The sequence below is a fragment of the Bubalus kerabau genome, chromosome 4 (genome assembly GCF_029407905.1).
Source record: "Bubalus kerabau isolate K-KA32 ecotype Philippines breed swamp buffalo chromosome 4, PCC_UOA_SB_1v2, whole genome shotgun sequence".
NCBI lineage: Eukaryota > Metazoa > Chordata > Mammalia > Artiodactyla > Bovidae > Bubalus > Bubalus kerabau.
Window position 1 is genome coordinate 164,758,577 of NC_073627.1, and position 18,962 is coordinate 164,777,538.

Below are 18,962 nucleotides of genomic sequence, written 5' to 3' on the forward strand. Positions count from 1 at the left end.
CTCCCGGCCGCCCACCCGGATGCCTCCCCCGCACCGCGCGGCGGTCTCCCGCCGCCTTCCACTACCCGCAAGCTTCCCTTCAGCCCACCATGCACTCCAGAGACGTCCCCTACCCGTACCTCCCCCTGTCCCGCCGTTGCCCCCGTGCTGGCTCCCAGGGCAGCCGACTGGCAGGCGCCTCAGCGCGGCCCCCGGGGCGCCCCTTGCAGACTTGGCCGCCGCCTCCTAGTCACACCTGAGCGGCGCGTCCCGCCAGCCCGCAGGTAGAGGCAAGAAGGACGCCTGCTCTCTGCCCCAGGTGGCACCCCCCGCTTCCTTCGTCTTCCGGGCCTGCCTCCTCGCTTCCCACCTCCTGGGAGTCCGCCCGCTCCACATCCACAGACTATCCTCTGTGCTCCCTGGAGGAGTAGCTCCAGCTTGGGCTGTTCGCCCCATCTCCCACCTTATTACAGTTTCTGCTCTATTGGAGATTCTGTCCCTTTTCTCCTGCCGGCAGACCCCGGTCCGGGTTCAAGCGTTTAAGCGGATCCTGGAGCCCTCCTACGACCCGGTTTCCCAGATTCCAGCGGCTCGCCACCCACCCCATCCCCCCTTTGTGCCTTGACCTCAGACACCCAGGCCTCTTCGCACACCGAGGCCCCTGCGGGAGCGCGGGGACTGCGCTGGGAAGGAGATTGGGCACCTGGAGGGTGACGGGAGCGTTACGGAAACTCCCTCTTTGTTGCCAGTGTAACAGGAGGAAGAGGTGCCGAATTTAGTTTTTCTGTGGGCACACAGGCTGAGTGTTGTCGCTGAGGGCTGAGATGCAGAGATTTCTCCCAGCGTCTACCCTGCCCCCATCCAAATTTCGCTAACCTGCCTCTCTCTCTTGCCAATCGGAGCCCTTAACCTGGATAGAAATGTTTTAGACAACTGTATAAGGATCAGATGTAATTGGACTTGACTGCTGTCCGCTAATAACTGAGAGGACCTGTTTGTAAATTACCTAATTTAGTGGATTAGTGAGTGTATTTACAAATACGATAAAAAGCAATCAGGAATACTGCATCAAACTGTCTGGTGGTGGTGTATGAAAAATAGGCTCTGACAATGCCTGGGATGTAATCTCACAGTTTCATTAGCGTAGAATTTAACTATGGTCTTTGATTTGTTTGTTCTGTGGGGGAGACAAGGGCTCTTGTTTTTAGAAATAAAGGCTTGTCGGTTCTTGGTGAAGAAAAACGTTAGTTTTGGGGAAAAAAAATTCCTTCAGAGATCTAGCATCTGTGATAATGCCAGAAGTGTTTTGCTACTGCTAAAGGACTATATATAACTCAGTTTTAAATAACCTGCATACTTGTTCTGAAAATCTGAGATCTGTCAGAAAATGACTGGAATTGCAGATGAATGGAGGACATCTATGTTTTATTAAGTATCCATCCTAGTTGTCCATTTCTTTTTTGGGTGTTTGCTTACTCGTGTTTTTTTTTTTTTTTTTTTCCTTTTCCTATTAGGATCATAGTCAGGCTGATTGGCTTAGTTAAACCTTACTGTTCAGTTAGAATAACAAAGAAAAACTATAAATAGTGGTGTTAGGAGGGAGAGGTCTATAGTTTTCATATTAACAGATAAAGGTGTGGAATCACAATACCTTTCAACTGGTTAGAGGTTTTCGGGGAGAGAGAGGAGTCTAGTTGGGTGCTGTTGGTCTAATATTTACTTAAATATTATTTTGACAAAAATGGTATCTTTGCTGTTGCCTTTCTCTGAAGAATTGGTTTACTATGCATCCTCTTTTGGACATGAAATGCCTTAGAGACAGGAAAGTATTGGATAGTTTATGGATGGCTTGTACTGTGTTTATAATCAATTAAATTTGGGAGGGATGGATGCTGGACCCAAACTCTACTTAACAGGTCTTGCATTTGACTAGCTCCACATCTTACTTTTCAGAATGCTGCCACAATATTTTCCTTGTTTTTTCCTCTTCTTGCAGCCACTGTTTGCTTCATGCCGTGTTCTACAGACAAGACGCATGTCATGCACCCTGAGGGGTGTGTTTTTTTTTTTTTTTTTTGCCCCTGTGGTTTCCTATAACCAATCAACAGCTGTCACATGCCCTTAAGTTCAGCTTTAGGGACTTGTAGTGTTCAGTGGAGCATTGAGGAGCAGGTTTTGTGCCAAAGAGCAGGTCATCATTTTTTTTTTTTCCTCCCTTATTTGAGGTTTTGACATCATTCTTTATTTGTGAAATGTTATCAATCTGCTGTATTTTAATGCTCCTTTCAGGAACATCATCAGTTGGGATAATATAGTATCTATATGTGTTGTGTTGAAACCAAATAGGGATGCAGCTGCACATCTTCTCTAAATGTGAGCCTCCATATCTCTATGAACTTCTCTAAGAGGCCTGGATTGTGTTCTCAGGCACAGTGTTTCTTTCATCCCTTCTACTGGATTGTAAACTTCTTGAATATAGGAACTCTTTTTGTTTTCCACATGTTTGTATTCATTGCAGTGCCTTACTATACCTTGTACATGATAGTGGCTCAGCAACAGTCAGTGAACAGAATATAGATACACCGATGGGAACATTTGGCTGGCAAGTAACATTTAATATGAATCCAGCCCTGAACCATGTGCTGTTTCACTTCCATGAGCTGTTGAGCTCATGAGAGCTAATGTCTCCAAGCCATCCTCTTCTAAGTTCAAATTTGAACTGCTCAAGTTAAAATTCACTTGCCTTTCCCACATTCCATCCTATTCTTTCAGTGGGACTGTCAGTTTGCAAAATTGAGCAGGTTTTTTCTTTGCTACTGGTGCTCTGCTCAGTGCTTATATTTTAGTTGGAGCAGTGGCTAAAACGTCTTAAAGGAGCTTGTCTGCAAACTCTAATGATAACCTGCATAGCACATCAAAACAAACGCGCTTTGTGGTAATCTGCAGTTCAGCTTAGCTTTTCTCAGTTGTATCGTCAGCAACTTTAAAGCCCTGGCAGGTTTTATCATTGTAAATATAGTGTGTTTCCTTTTTGTAGTAGGGATTCACTTTTGAAATATATATAATTTATTTTCCCTCATAGTCTCTTGCTATACTGTAGGCGCTCATAAAAGAGTTACTGTCTTCCAAATTGTTTCATCTCTTGTAGTCTGTTTGGGTATTATTTTCATTTTCTTGGCAGTGTCTGAATATCATAATTTGTCTTCAAAATAATTATCCTGTTTTTGGATTTAGATAAAGTGTCACGTTCTATACCTACTTGTATTTCATTGTTTAAGGAGGAAATTATTGGCAAAATTATTTGTACTGTATCAGATATGTGTCTAAGAATCTTAAGAACTCTTAGAAATGTTTATAGAACTCTTAATTATGTTTTGTTTTCTTATTAGTGACCACTGCAATTTACTTGCTAATACTAGTACTTGCTCAAGACAAGCCAGTACATGATAGCCTTTGCCTAAAAAGCTCTTTGAAGGGAACATAAAAGTGAGATAGTCTTGAGTTTCTTTTTACAGCACTAATCCTCCTTAAGACTCTTAAAATTTATTCCCAACTCTCCATAATTCGTTTGTTCTGTTATAACCTGACATAATTTCTATTCTTGTAATGTTAAACTTCAAAGTTCAGTCGTAAATCTTCAGATTTATGAAATGTTCTTTCCCATTGACAAACCAGTTTGAATGAAGGAAGCTTTTGAAAGATTACTTAGCGAATTGTCAAAAGTCTTTGTCGTTAATGGCTAGATCATTATTTCTCACAGTAGTGCTTTGGAAGTCAGGAGATTTTGCAAGTGCTCTGAAGTTCTGTGTCCTTTGGTTCTAACCTTAGAAATCGTGAGCGGGATGGAGGATAATCTTTCTCGTTGAACAAACTGCCCCTAGTATCTGTCTGTTGGAGAGGTTGTTCTTGTCTCTGGTCTTGTCCCATGTCGTCAAATTGAGAGCTCCATATTGTGTTTTTCTAGCTCTTATATCTTGTCTTGGGATGAAATGAAAAATGAGAAACAATCAAGTGGTTCACAAACACTGGTTAACTTTTAAGAATGTTAACTGTTCTTTGAAAGAATTTTAATAGTAACTGTAGTCTCCTGCTTTGTGGAATTTGAAGTCAGAGGTTAAAAATGAAATTTGATGAGTAGTGGGAATTACCAACAGAGACTAAGTTATTCTGTGAAAATGTGCCCAACAAAATGTACCTGTTCTAACTGAAACAAAGAATCGTAGCATGAAGACAATTTTTGTTTTCTGAATACTGTGCTGTTAGCATGTGCTGTGCTTAGTTGCTCAGTCATGTCGGACTCTTTATGACCCTGTGGGCTGTAGCCTGCCAGACTCCTCTGTCCATGAGGATTCTCCAGGCAAGAATACTGGAGTGGGTTGCCATGCCCTCCTCCAGGGGATATTCCCAACCCATGGATCAAACCCAGGTCTCTGGCATTGCAGGCGGATTCTTTACCATCTGAGCCATCAGGGATGCCCACGCATAGAAGATCCATTCCTTAAAATATATAAATCAATGTTAATATTAAAATTGGTTGGAAAGTACTGTAAAAACGATGAGACTTGTTGTATAGCTGTTTTTCACAGCCCTTTTCGCATTTCAACTTCTCCAATAATTCTGAAGTCGACTTTACTTCCATTTACAGCTGAGGAAGTTGAGACTTGGCTGTTAGTTGAGACTTGGCTGAAGTCTCAGAGCTACTAAGGGATCAGTCCAAACTTTACCCTTGTCTTGAATCTGAGTCCTGTGCTTCTGTTTCTGTGTTCACATATATGCTTCCCATATCTTAAATTGCAGTTCATTTTATCTTTAGAAAAGGTCCACTCAATAACATTGTGAAATAAGGAATGTCCAAGTTCAAGTCATGCCATTTTGAACTTGCTGCAGTTACTAGACAGGGAGCAACATGATATAATAAGCAAAACTAGTCCAGTTAGAAAGTTCCCAGGCTTAACAAGTACTACCAAATACTATTTGATGTGTTAATCCTATCATTTAGAAATGTTGTTAGCTTGGAGGATAGTTATTTATAGAAATATATGACCACCTCATGCGAAGAGTTGACTCTTTGGAAAAGACTGATGCTGGGAGGGATTGGGGGCAGAAGGAGAAGGGGACGACAGAGGATGAGATGGCTGGATGGCATCACTGACTCGAGGGACGTGAGTCTGTGTGAGCTCCGGGAGTTGGTGATGGACAGGGAGGCCTGGCGTGCTGCGATTCATGGGGTCACAAAGAGTCGGACACGACTGAGCGACTGAACTGAAATGACCTGATTCTGTATTATATGCTGCTACTGGTAATTGGTTTCATGTCCGACTCTTTGCGACCCCATAGACTGTAGCCCACCAGGCTCCTCCATCCATGGGATTTTCCAGGCGAGAATACTGGAGTAGGTTGCCATTTCCTTCTCCAGGGGATCTTCCCAACCCAGGGATCGAACCTGGGTCTCCCGCATTGTGGGCAGACACTTTACCGTCTGAGCCACAAGAGAAGCCCTTAGTAAATGTTATGGAAAACCCCAAACAAACTTTCTGGCCAAGTCAATATTTTGCTATCTCCTTCTTCCCCAACCCCTTCCTGTAGAAAGGAGAATTATTTCAGTTTCATAACTTTGACTCAGATTTTTGGGACTCTCAGGACTATTAGAGATAAACTAGAACTACTGTCTTTTCTATTGAACTAAACTGGAATGTAGAGATATGAGGTCTGAGGTCAGAAAGATACATTATGAGGTAACTCAAACTAGAAACCTACTTAGTCACTCTCTTTCTTTCTTTCTTTCTTTCTTTTTAAATTTTGGCCTCTCCAGGAGGCATGTGGAATCTTAGTTTCCCAGATCCCTGATCTTAAACCAGGAATCAAACCTACACCCCTTGGAATTTAAGTGCAGAATCTTAACCCAGTGGACCATGCTGCTGCTGCTGCTGCTGCTAAGTCTCTTCAGTCGTGTCTGACTCTGTGCGACCCCATAGTCGGCAGCCTATTAGGCTCCCCCGTCCCTGTGATTCTCCAGGCAAGAACCCTGGAGTGGGTTGCCATTTTCTTCTCCAATGCATGAAAGTGAAAAGTGAAAGGGACCATGAGGGAACTCCTGAAACCCACTTTGTCCCTTAATCTTTCTGTAGTTACCATTAATTCTATAGTTACCATTAAGTCTTATCTTTGCAATCTTGATACCACATTGGAAACACTTAAAAGCTTAAAAAAACAAAAACAAAAAAAACACACATGATTCCTGGGTTCTCCTTTCAGAGATTCTAATTTCCTTGGTCCAGGGGTACTACTTGGACATCAAAAAGTTTTAAAGTTGCCCTGATGATTTTCATGTTTTGCCAAGGTTGAAAACCACTCTTCCATACCCTTTCTGTGATAATTCCATCTCCTTCTATGGTTTTAGTTACAACCCATTTGCTGACAATTCTCAAACTAAATTACTGAACTGAAACCAACTTTATCCTGGCTTCAAAACTGTATATCCACCTATTACTTACCACTTCCACTAGAATGTCTTGTAGGCAACTCAAAGTCAGTGTGTCAAAACTAAACTCAAAGTATGTAGACACAGATAGACACATCTTTTTCAGTATCTTTGATTCACTGAATGACACCAATGTCATGGTATGGAAACTGGAAACCTGAGACATGTAGGAAACCTGCTTCTCATTATTCCATATCTAGTCACCATATCTTGTCTCTTTTACCTTCTGAATTCATCGCAAGTCCCCTAGTCTAAGCTTCTGTCATCTCTGGCCAGAACTTTGCTTCTAGGTCACCTCGTATTCATTCATGCTTCCTTCCAATTTTTCTCCACACTGCAGTCCAATGATTGCTTTAAAAATTCCAAAGCTGTGTGGGGATTGTGTCCCCCACCTACCTGAAACCCGTTAATGGTTTCTGATTACTCTTAAGACAGAGACCAGAGTCAACTGAAACTAGCCAGCCGTGCTTTGTGGGCTGGTTTCTACCTCTCTGCAGCGTTGCTGTCAACTCATACCATATTTCTCCTTAATCTTTGTAATCCAGCCTCACAGATTCTTCAGTAGACTTTGTTTTTCTTTTAGGGCTTTGCACATGCTTTTCACTTGTCTGGGAGGCTCTTTGCTTGTCTCCCTAGTCTTTGGCTGACTGATACTCATCCTTCAAGTTTCAGCCTTCGAGTCACTTGTTGGGAAAAGACTTCCTTGATCCTTCAAACTAGGCCATGTCTCCTCATTAAGTTCGTATAGCCTTATATATTTTACCTATAAACACTTAAAGCAATACATAATTATATGGTTAATATCTAGTCCAGAAGTTGGCAAAACTACAGCCCATGTGCCAAATCTTTGTATGGCTTGCAAGCTAATAATGCTAAAAATGGTATCTGTATATATTCAGTTGGGTGAAAAAAGTTAACCATCTTTGCGTGAGAAATTATTTCATAAAAATTATATCACTGAATTTCATCGTCCACAAATAAGGTTTTATTGATGCAGCCACACTCATTCATTTATACAATGTCTATAACTGCTTTTATGTTACAGTGGCAGAGCTGAGTGGTTAGTTGTGACAGAGACCTTGTGGCCTGCAAGTGTAAATATTTATTCTGTGGCTCTATGGGGAAAATGTTTGCTGACCTCTGGTCTAGACTGAGCTGATGAGGAGAGGGACCATGTATGCTTTGTTCATTGCTGACATTCTCTATGCTTAGCTGGTACCTGGTACATGATAGGTGCTTGTGAAATTTGAACTTTGAAATTTGAAGAGATTTGAACAAATTTTCTTTCCTTCCATGGTTGGATGTGGATGAACTCCAACCTTAGTAACTCTGATGTTTTAAAATTTAATATAAAAATTTTTTAAGAGGACAAATTCTTTCTGACCTTGCCACATGGCTTGTGGGATCCTAGTTCCCCAACCAGGAATTGAACCCAGACCCCGGCAGTGAAAGCACCGAGTCCTAAGTACTAGAACATCAGGGAATTCCATAAAAGGACAACTACTTCTGAAGAAGATTCTCAACAGAAGTCTTAGCAGCTGTCTTAAGCAGCTTGTCTGTTGCAGGTATACATCTCATGTGTGACGCAAGTGTATTTATAAAGATGTAAGTTAGAAGGTGAGTTGGTGATGGACAGGGAAGCCTGGCGTGCTGCAGTCCAGGGGGTCGCAAAGAGTTGAACACGACTGAGTGACTGAACTGAACTGAAGTTAGGGGGTGTTAGTTTTTTCCCCTTTGTGGACTCCTTTCTGATTTCATATCAGCTGTACAGTAAGATTTACGTTAAAACTTTTGGCTGATAAATTGCTGAAATTTTTTGGTGTGTGTGTGAAAATGATATTACTACAGTATCCCACAACCAAATATTTAGACATCTATTTAGTAAGAAAACTGTTAAAAGCTATTTTTATCCTAATTTTTGAGGTTGTGAGATATGCTGTAAATTGTTGAACGGAAGTGTTTGATTTCTGGATACATTATAATGTAAAATAAGGAAAACAGCAAAAAGATAGAAAAATTGAAAATACATGTTTACTTTGAGATATTCAAGTAGCAGGGAAGGTATTGAAGTGCCTTCCTTTTTTTGGTAGCATTATGATAATGGTAATGATAACAATCACAATTTTGTAAGATTTTTCATTATTAATCACTTAAGTATGATTCAGCTTTAAGAAATGAAAAACCATAAATCTAGATAGCTAAACATTAAGGGAAACATCTCTTACAAGTTGAGAGGTAGGCTCGCTTCCAGCTGGGTTAGTTCTTTGGCTTGATGACATAACGTCCACAAGGACCTGAGTTCTCTCTCTTTTTGTCATTTATGGAAGGTACATTTCCCTCATTTAGCTCCCCTTGTGATCCCAAGATGGATGTGACTCTTTTGGAAGACTCGTGTATGCTGAGCTGACAACTCCCAGTGGTTTTTCTTTCAACAGGAGTTAGGGAGGGCTGTGTACTCATCTTTAAACAATCTGTAGCAAGGGGGAGGCACGGGTGTAGTAACTGGTTTAGACTAACCAGGATTTCCCTCTGAGTCAAGTAGAGGGTGAAGCAACACCAGAATAAAATTAGGACACCGCTAGCCAGGCTAGGAGGATCTGGGAGAATGGTGACTGGGTAGGCAGCCACTGATAGCTGCTATATAGTTTTGCTGATTTCTTCTGCCTGTAAAATAGTGTTTCCTAATATTTTGCTTATAGCTCCATTATAAAACTTCACAGTTGCTAGTCGAAAGTCACACAGTCATCTTCCTATTTCCTCAGTAATACCGCTCTGTGCGTGCTAAATTGCTTCAGTCCTGCCCGACTTTGTGATCCTTTGGACTCGAGCCCTCCAGGCTCCTCTGTCCATGGGATTCTCCAGGCGAGAACACTGGGGTGGGTTGCTGTGCCCTCCTCCAGGGGTCTTCCCCACCCAGGGATTGAACCCATGTTTCTTATGTCTCCTGCCTGGCCAGGTGTGTTTTTCACCACTAGTGCCACCTAGCCACTGCCTAAGCCCCATCTTTCTCTCTTTCCCACCCCAACTGCTCCTTTCCTGTTAGGAGGCAAGCATAGCTGCTGGATAAAGAAGAGCATTTAAGGTTGGAATAATGGTTAGATAGCTAATCAGTATTCCCACAACCAGTGGGCACTAAGAGGACGTTGGTGTTACTATAACCTTTTCCCGTTCAAGCTGTCTGTTTCCTTTTCTGCCTCTTCTCACTTCTGTATGTGTTTATCTCTATCTGATTAGTACTCATCTTTTCTTTCTTTTCCCTTTCTGTCCCCTAAAGTTTTCTTTTTCCTTCCCTTTCTTTCTACCCCTGTCTGATGGACTTGCTGCTGCCAAGTCACTTCAGTCGTGTCCAACTCTGTGTGACCCCATGGACTGCAGCCCACCAGGCTCCCCCGTCCCTGGGATTCTCCAGGCAAGAACACTGGAGTGGGTTGCCATTTCCTTCTCCAATACATGAAAGTGAAAAGTAAAAGTTAAGTCGCTCAGTCGTGTCCGACCCTCAGCGACCCCATGGACTGCAGCCTTCCAGGCTCTTCCATCCATGGGATTTTCCAGGCAAGAGTACTGGAGTGGGGTGCCATTGCCTTCTCCACTGATGGACTTAAGGAGCCACAATACTGAGTAGAATATACTAGAGTACAAAAGTAGAAAGAGAGTGTCCTTTTTTTCCCCCCCTCCCATTTAATTTTGGGTATTTTTGTTTTTTGGTAAAGCAATAGTAAGACTGAAGATTCACATCATAATTTAGAGTATCTCTATGATACAAAGAGCTCTTATGGTATAAAAATTGCATCTTTGCAACGAATAGCTAGTTTACAGAAGGAGAATTAGTAAACTAATATGTTAATATGTTCAGTTTTGCTCATAAGTCAAATTAAGGGCACATAGACACCCTTTTCATCTGTACCTTTGGTAAAACTTAACAGGATAATATTAATTGCTCACGTGGTTTTGACTCAAGTATACTTTATTGATTTGCTGAATAACTGGTTTGACTCTCTTGGGATACTGTTTGATGACATGTATTGAAGGCCATAAAAAATTTGACACCCTTTAATTTAGTAATCCAAGAGTATAGTAAATGCTAGATGCCAGAATCTTGACATGTGGCATTATTTATAATAGCAAAAATATATTTTAATTTAATTATTTTAAATAAACATATATATATTTAATATAGTTTATTAAATTAAAAATTTAATAAAAATTTTAAATTTTTATTAAAATTAAAATATATAAATTATAAAATATATTAAATTAAATACAATAAATTAAATAATATAAAATATATTAAATTAAAATTTTAATATATTTAAATTTATATTTTAATTTTAACATAATACATATTTAAAATTTTTATTTTATTATTATTTTGGCTGTGCTGGTCTTTGTTGCTTTTCTTCGACTGTGGCGAATGGGGGCAGCTCTCTAGTTGCAGTGTGCAGGCTCCTCATTGCAGTGGCTTCTCTTATTGCAAAGTGCAGGCTCTGGGTTGTGCGTGCTGCAGTAGCTGTGGCTTGATTCCTCTAGAGCACAGGCTCAGTAGCTGTGGCCCACAGGGCTCAGTTGCTCCAAGGCATGTGGGATCTTCCCAGATCAGGGATCGAACCTGTGCCTCCTGCATTGGCAGGCAGATTCTTTACCACTGAGCCATCAGGAAAGCCCAACATAATATTGTTGATGTAAAATTTTCTTAATATAAAATTCAGTTGAATTTAGTCTGTTATATGTGTCTCACTTCACCATCCCCAAATAAATGATCGTCTCTCAGTGGACAAGTAGCCTTTTGCCATACTTTCCCTAAGTTCTTTCCCTACTGCTGCTCTAAAGGGCTATTGGAATCTGAGAATTAAACACTGTTGTGTACTGGCAGGAGTATGGGCTGTATAGCCAGACTGTATGGATTTAAAGGTCGGCTCTGTCACCAAATGAGTTATTTGGGCCAAATTCTTTAACATTTTTGTGCCTCATTTTCCCCAGGTATAAAATGGGAATAATAATAAAACCTATCTTACAGGCTTGTAGCAAACTGAACAGTGTATGAAAATATCTTAAGATATAAATGTAAACTAAGTCTCTCAGGTGTTCTATCCATTAATGCTACCCTAAAACAATCCTGTATTTGACTTTTCGAAAAGGTACCCAAACTTTCAAAATACTAAAATAGTGTCTAGGAGAGTGTTAAGGGCGCAATGAACAGCGATAAGGAGAGATTAAATTGGAGGTGGTTAGGGGTTCAAGGGTTGGAGAAGTCAGGAAAGAATGGACTAGATGAAGAGTGGGGTTCCTGAAAATCACCCTTGATTTGTCCTTTAAGGATGGGTTTAGAAAGAGTGGGAGGATAGACAGATATTAGTACAAAGCAGGGACAAGAAAGGACATTCCAGTGAAAGGAACGGCTTGAACAAAGGTACAGCAGCCTTTAACTGTCAGTTTGGAAAGGGGAGCTGGCCAGGGTAGAAAGAGTGTTACATGTGGGGAAGACTCTACTATTCGAAGGAGAGAGAAATGGCAGTCATGAAGGGTTTTTCGGAGTGACTTAAGGAAGAGTAATCTGAGCCTTGCCTGTGCTTGAAGTGAGAGAAGGGGAAACAGGCCACCCTGGAAGCTGTTCAGTAACTTGAAACAACAGTATAAATGGGGAACAGAGAGACATTACACAACTGAAATAGGACAGATTTTCCTGACTTAACCTGGATATGTGGGATAAAGGAGAGGGATAAAACTAGTTTAGAACTCTGTATAATGGAAGAAGGGTATTATAATTGATAGACAAGGGAGTTGAGATGGAGACTAGAATATGGGGAGGGGAAGATGAATTTAATTTTGTGTGAACCGAGATTGAGATGATACTAATACCTCCATGTGGGCTTCCCTGGTGGCTCAGACGGTAAAGTGTCTGTCTGCAATGCAGGAGACCCGGGTTCGATCCCTGGGTTGGGAAGATGCCCTGGAGAAGGAAATGGCAGCCCACTCCAGTATTCTTGCCTGGAAAATCCCGTGGACGGCAGAGCCTCATAGGCTACTGTCCATGGGGTCACAAAGAGTCGACACAGCTGAGTGACTTCACTTCAATACCTCCATGTAGCAATTTCCCATAGGCAACTGAATACCTCGAATTGGGTTTCAGAAAATGTTCTACGTCATGCGCATAAAGGAGATGCTGTAAGGATGGGTGGTCTCCCAGGGGAAAGCAACGGCATGGAATACGGAGTAGACCTCTGGTTTTTCCCTGCTTTCAGTCCCTAGTTGTCTGCTCTCGTAAATTTTACTGTATTTTTGCAAATTGGAGATGGGTGTCAGTTTTAGCCCTATTTTACAGATTAGGAAACTGAGGCTCCATTTGCAGCAACATGGATGGACACAGATTTATCATGTTAAGTGAAGTAAGTCAGAACAGAGAATGACAAATATGATACTACTTATATGTGGAATCTAAAAAATGATACAAATGAACTTATTTACAAACCAGAAATAGACACAGAAATAGAAAACTAATGGTTACCAAAGGAGAAAGGGAGGGGAGATAAATTAAGAGTTTGGGATTAATGTGTACACACTGCTATATATAAAATAGATTAATGACCTCCTGTATAGCAGAGGGAACTATATTCAGTGTCTCGCAATAATTTATAACAGAAAAGAATCAGAAAAAGAATATATGTATATTCTGAATCACTTCTCTGTACACCTGAAACTAACACAACGTTATAAATCAACTATAATCTAAAAAAAAAAGAGGGAGAGAGAAACAGGCTCAGAAAGTTTAGGCAGCTTGTCCGAGGTCCCTGAAGGAGTGTAAAGGCTGGGGTAGTTGAAAGCCTTTGCATTTCCTATTGCACTGCATTCTCTTCCATCTGTTGTACTGAGAACTGTATTTAAATAGTATATTAAATGTAGCTTAGATATCAGGTTTTTTTCCCCTAAAATTCAGAGATTGTTTGTACTGTTTACTCTGGCTTTAAAGTGTGTGTGTGGCAAGGCAGGGTGCTTGGGGGGCTAGGAGGGGGAGGGGGAGAGGGGTGTTGGTTTTCAATCAGTGCACCCTAAACTAGAGGTCAGAATGTGACAGTTTGCCTCCAAGTCTCTGTAAGTGGTGGTTATAAACTTCAGACTCTGGGGACCTTGACTGCTGTGCACTTCCTCCTGGGCCCTTCTACATTCTCTAAGAACAAGTCTATCATGGCAGTAAATTTACTAAATGTGACTACAATTGTGTCCTTTTCTAATAACTCAGATTCTCAAAAATACATTTATAATAAGGAATAGATATATCTACATATATATTGTTGTTGTTGTTGTTCAATCCCCAAGTTGTGTTCGACTCTTTGCAACCCCATGGACTACAGCATGCCAGGCTTCCCTGTCCCTCACCATCTCCTGAAGTTTGCCCAAGTTCATGTCCATTGAATCGGTGATGATATCCAACCATCTCATCCTCTGTCGCCCTCTTCTCCTTCTGCCTTCAATCTTTCCCAGCATCAGGGTCTTTTCCAATGAGTTTGCTCTTTGCATCACATGGCCAGAGTATTGGAGCTTCAGCTTCAGTCCTTCCAATGAATATTCAGGGATGATATCCTTTAAGATTGACTGGTTTGATATCCTTGCTGTCCAAGGGATTCTCAAGAGTCTTCTCCAACACCACATTTCGAAAGCATCTATATATAGACTTGGTAGATCCATTGCCTTTGGAAGGGTTAATGTATTTAATGAATTAGTTAAATTGATACTATTTAATATCAAGTATCAAAAAGGCTCAGGAGAGCAGTAAGAAAGAAGAAGGTGAAGAAAATGGCCATGGTGAAGTTGAAAACTATGGCACAAATGATTTGCATGCACATAAAGATGTGAGAGTTGGACTGTGAAGAAAGCTGAGTGCCGAAGAATTGATGCTTTTGAACTGTGGTGTTGGAGAAGACTCTTGAGAGTCCCTTGGACTGACTGCAAGGAGATCCAACCAGTCCATTCTGAAGGAGATCAGCCCTGGGATTTCTTTGGAAGGAATGATGCTAAAGCTGAAACTCCAGTACTTTGGCCACCTCATGCAAAGAGTTGACTCATTGGAAAAGACTCTGATGCTGGGAGGGATTGGGGGCAGGAGGAGAAGGGGGCGACAGAGGATGAGATGGCTGGATGGCATCACGGACTCGATGGACATGAGTCTGAGTGAACTCCGGGAGTTGGTGATGGACAGGGAGGCCTGGCGTGCTGTGATTCATGGGGTCGCAAAGAGTTGGACACGACTGAGCGACTGAACTGAACTGAAAGATCAAATTACAAGGGCAGAGATTTTTTTTACCACTAGAGCCAAAACTGGAGTTTGTTTTTTAAACTAAACTTTAGTTTAAAACCTCAGTTTTTTAAATGGATTTTGAAATATTGCATGTGATTTTGTCTGTTCATAAACTCCAAAAACATCAAGTGTTGGAAAACGGTCTGAAAACATCAAGTTTTAAAACCTAATGTGTTAAATATATTTTGAAACTAGCCCAGCTTTTACATCAAGAAAAACATTTGGAATAGACATTAGTGGTTGAAGAAGATTTCAGTTATGAAAATATGGGAATAACATTTTAATAAGATACTTCATTTTAAAATTGAATGCAATTCTAGTTTTGGTAATAATGTTTTAAAGGTTTCTAGTTTAATCTGAGAAAGTAATCCTGGACCAAGTGGAAACACATGATTCTATTGAGGTAGTGATAAGCACACAGAGGAGGAAGCCTCCAGAGGGGAAGGAGTACTTCCCCATGACCTGCTGCTCACCAGGCTCCCTGCTCTGTAGGCAGTGCCCCATATGCCTTCCATGTAAGGATACAAATGTTACTTATGTAGGAACACTGTAAGCAGGATTTCCCCAAGTATGTGCTCCCATAGCCCCAGGGCTACAAAGTGGTCTTCTAAGAAAGGATTCTGAGGTCAGAAAAGTTTGTAGAGTTCTTGCTCATTCTGTACCCCTCACCCTTTTGTGGAGCCACATCAACATGGTGCTCATGTCCAACTCTTGCGACCCCATGGACTGTAGCCTTCCAGGTTCCTCTGTCCATGGGATTCTCCAGACAAGAATACTGCAGTGGGTTGCCATTTCCTTCTCCACCACATCAGCATATCAGTCTATTAAAGGCTCACTGTCCCACAATCCACATCCCCACACCAGAAACCAGTCTAACTTGGCTTAACTGGCCTTCAATTCATTTGTCCTTAAAATTTCTTTCTTTTTTTTTTTTCTTTTTTCTTTTTCATTGCATCTTGAGGAACTGTTCTGCTACAGGACATACTTTGAGAAACAGTGCTTGAAATATTCCTTCTCAATTTCCTTAACTGAGCGTGGTAGCAGGAATGTTGTTGATCAAGTAACCCTTAGTCCGGAAGTGCTTAGAAGGTTTGAAACTGAGTTTGAGCACATCACAAACTTCAACATGTTCTTTACAATATTGGCAAGGTAGTGTAAATAAATGTCAAGTTACTCAAGTATATTAGGCTAATGAAAAAGCCTTTCACGTGAATAATTTCTCAGATTTGTAGTTTGAGATTTCCAAGAAGGTAGGAAGGCTAAGAGTTTACAAAAGGATCCTTCAACTTTAGAACTTCAGAACAGAACTGCTGTGAGGCCAGCTGGGCCAACAGCAAGAGAGGGGAGCAGCCATCTGCTTTGGGGGTTTTCTCCTTTAGCCCCGGTCTGTGGCAGAGACCATAGGAATAGTTGGAGTTATTACTCAGTACTCCGCATGGACTTCGGTAGATGGGACCTCCTGATTGAATGCTGATTATCTTTTGTTGGAGAAGGAATCAGGACAGAGGTGATATTACAGAGGCCAAGCAAATAATGAAAGTAAGTGACAGTGTTTGTCACTCAGTCATGTCCGACTCTTTGTGACCCCATGGATTATAGCCCACCAGACTCCTCTGTCCGTGGAATTCTCCAGGCAAGAATACTGGAGTGGGTTGCCATTTCATTCTCCAGAAGATCTTCCCGACCCAGGGATTGAATCCAGGTCTCCCACATTACAGGCAGACTATTTACTGACTGAGCCACCAGGGAAGAACAAGCAAATAATAGATCCTCAATTAATGTTTATTGAATATATGTGGTGGGGGCATGGGATATTCAGTGGAGAAGGAAATGGCAACCCACTCCAGTATTCTTGCCTGGAGAATCCCGTGGACAGAGGAGCCTGGTGGGCTACAGTCCACGGGGTTGCAAATAGTCGGACACGACTGAGCGACTAAGCGCAAGGGGTATTCAGAGACTAGAAATTTAGTTTGTGATGCTCATGAAAAGTGAAAGTTGATCAGTAGTGTCCTTTCCGACCCCATGGACTATCAGTCCATGGAATTCTCCAGGCCAGAATACTGGAGTAGGTGGTCTTCCCTTCTCCAGGGGATCTTCCCAAGCCAGGAATTGAACCTAGGTCTCAATTGAACCTCATTGCAGGCGGATTCTTTACCACTGAGCCACAAGGGAAGCCCTGTGATGCTCATGTTTCTTGTCAAATTTAATATGAAAACAAAGGTGACCTTTCAATGGAAGGAAATGGGAATGAACCTGAAAATTAAAAGAAGCCACTCTATGAAATGTTTCAAGTTAATTCTGGTGATTTTAAACCTGCCCTTGTTAGCATGTTGTCCCACATTATATAATGAAGTCCTGGTGAAGACATTAATACTAGCCAGTCGGGGTAAAAAGAGCATATCATAAGCTAGAGACCACAGCCTTGTCAGCCCTGGAAGTATGCTAGGTGGTCAGCACTGCTCAATAGATTTATAAGAACAGAGATTTACTTTTTTGCTCCACCACTGTGCAGGTGTACAGTGACAGGCCTTCTGGCCCATCTTCCCAGTGCCTGCCTGGAGCAGAGTGGATAGAGCCACGAATCCTACTTATTTTGTTCAAAGTGTGGCCAGAAGGGTAGAGAGCAGCATGCAGAAATGACGCCTGCTTGTGATGGGCTCAGGAGTGAGGGGAAGGCCCTGAAAAAGGAGGAAAATCAAGAATGTTGGTAGAATACAGAGAAAATTCCAGGCCTGTCACATGCTTTGTTTTGATTCAGCATTTACTGAGCGCTGTGCTACTCAGGATGCTAAGGACTGGATTCAACCAAGAAGGAGCCTTTGCCTTGAGAAGTGTCAGTCTGTTAAAGGGAGGGCTGAGGGGCATCCACAGAGTGTCTGAGCTCACCTGAGTCTCTCTTAAGTAGCTCCAGAAAAGTTACACCATTTACTGAGTGCACGGTGCTGATCATTTCTTAATAGATTCTAATTTTTATTTATTTATTTACTTACTTGGCTGTGCCAGGTCTTTGTTGCAGCATGTGGAATCTAGTTCCCTAACCAGGGATCGAACCTGTGTCCCCGGCAGTGGAAGCACAGAATCCTAACCCCTGGACCGCCAGGGAAGTTCCCTAAACATTATTGTTGAAGTGTGTTTGGTGTCAGCACTTAACTGGGTAGGGATGGAGTCTGGTAAGCTTTGGGCTAAATTTATTGTCTCTGTAGTCATGATGGTATTTTATGACACAGAGTGAAAGAAAAATTACTGTCCTTGAGTAGAAAATAATATAAAACTTCCCTGAATACTGTGGGTGAGTCACTCGAGGTGATCCCTTAAAAAGGTAGGACCTATAATGTGTTTAATATCTTTATTTCCCCATTGAGATGACCAGCATTTAAGCAGAGCGACTTTTGTTCTTTGATAGCACTAGGTTCTAGGAACTTTATATTTAAAGTAGAACAAGTCAGAAATGTCCCTTTGCTATTGTTCTCTAATCTCAAGTGGCTCCCTTGCAGCTCATCTGTGTCTAGTGACTGAGCCACAGATCTATGCCCTTTCACCCCGCCAGCAAGCTCAGGTGCTTCTAACTGGGCACCATCACCTGTTTAATGGCCATTAGCCGCCGAACCACAGGACTCAGAATTGGTTCTTCATTTCTTGTGTTAGTTGCTCAGTCTTTGTGACCCCGTGGACTCTAACCCACCAGGCTCCTCTGTCTATGGAACTCTCCAGGCAAGAATACTGGAGTGGGTACCCATTCTTCATTTCTTACCACCAGTCAGATCAGACCATCTTCTCATTTCAGTTTTCTCCTATCCAGAGGTGTATTTTCTCTTCTCCTCTTTAAGTCTATTTATATCTCATCTGCTTCCAAAATATCATAGATGATTTGTAATGAAATGTAAATATACTTAAGTCTTCTGAAATGAAAAATTGAAAGCTGGAAAGCGACGGAGATGACGGAGAAGGAAGAAGCTTGTGTCCTAAGTACCTAAGCTGCTTCGCCTACCGGTGTTACTAGTCCCACTTTGGAAGGTGCTAATTCAAAGGAGATGGTAACCAGGAATCTTTTTACAGAATCCCACAACTGGCAGGGACTTAGAGTTCTGTATTCCAGCCCACCAAGATATCACATCCACGTTTTGTTCAGGCTCTGCTTAAATACCTCCCATCGACAGAGAACTCACTGCTTCCTGAGTCAGTTAACTCCACTTTCAGGCAGTTATTAGAAAT

General features: G+C 41.7%; 1 protein-coding gene across 5 annotated transcripts in view; it reads left to right on the forward strand.

The window, feature by feature from the left end:
• Positions 1-18,962, forward strand: part of SLC44A1 (solute carrier family 44 member 1) — a 251,700-nt gene that overhangs the window by 343 nt on the left and 232,395 nt on the right. The window lies entirely within an intron of this gene.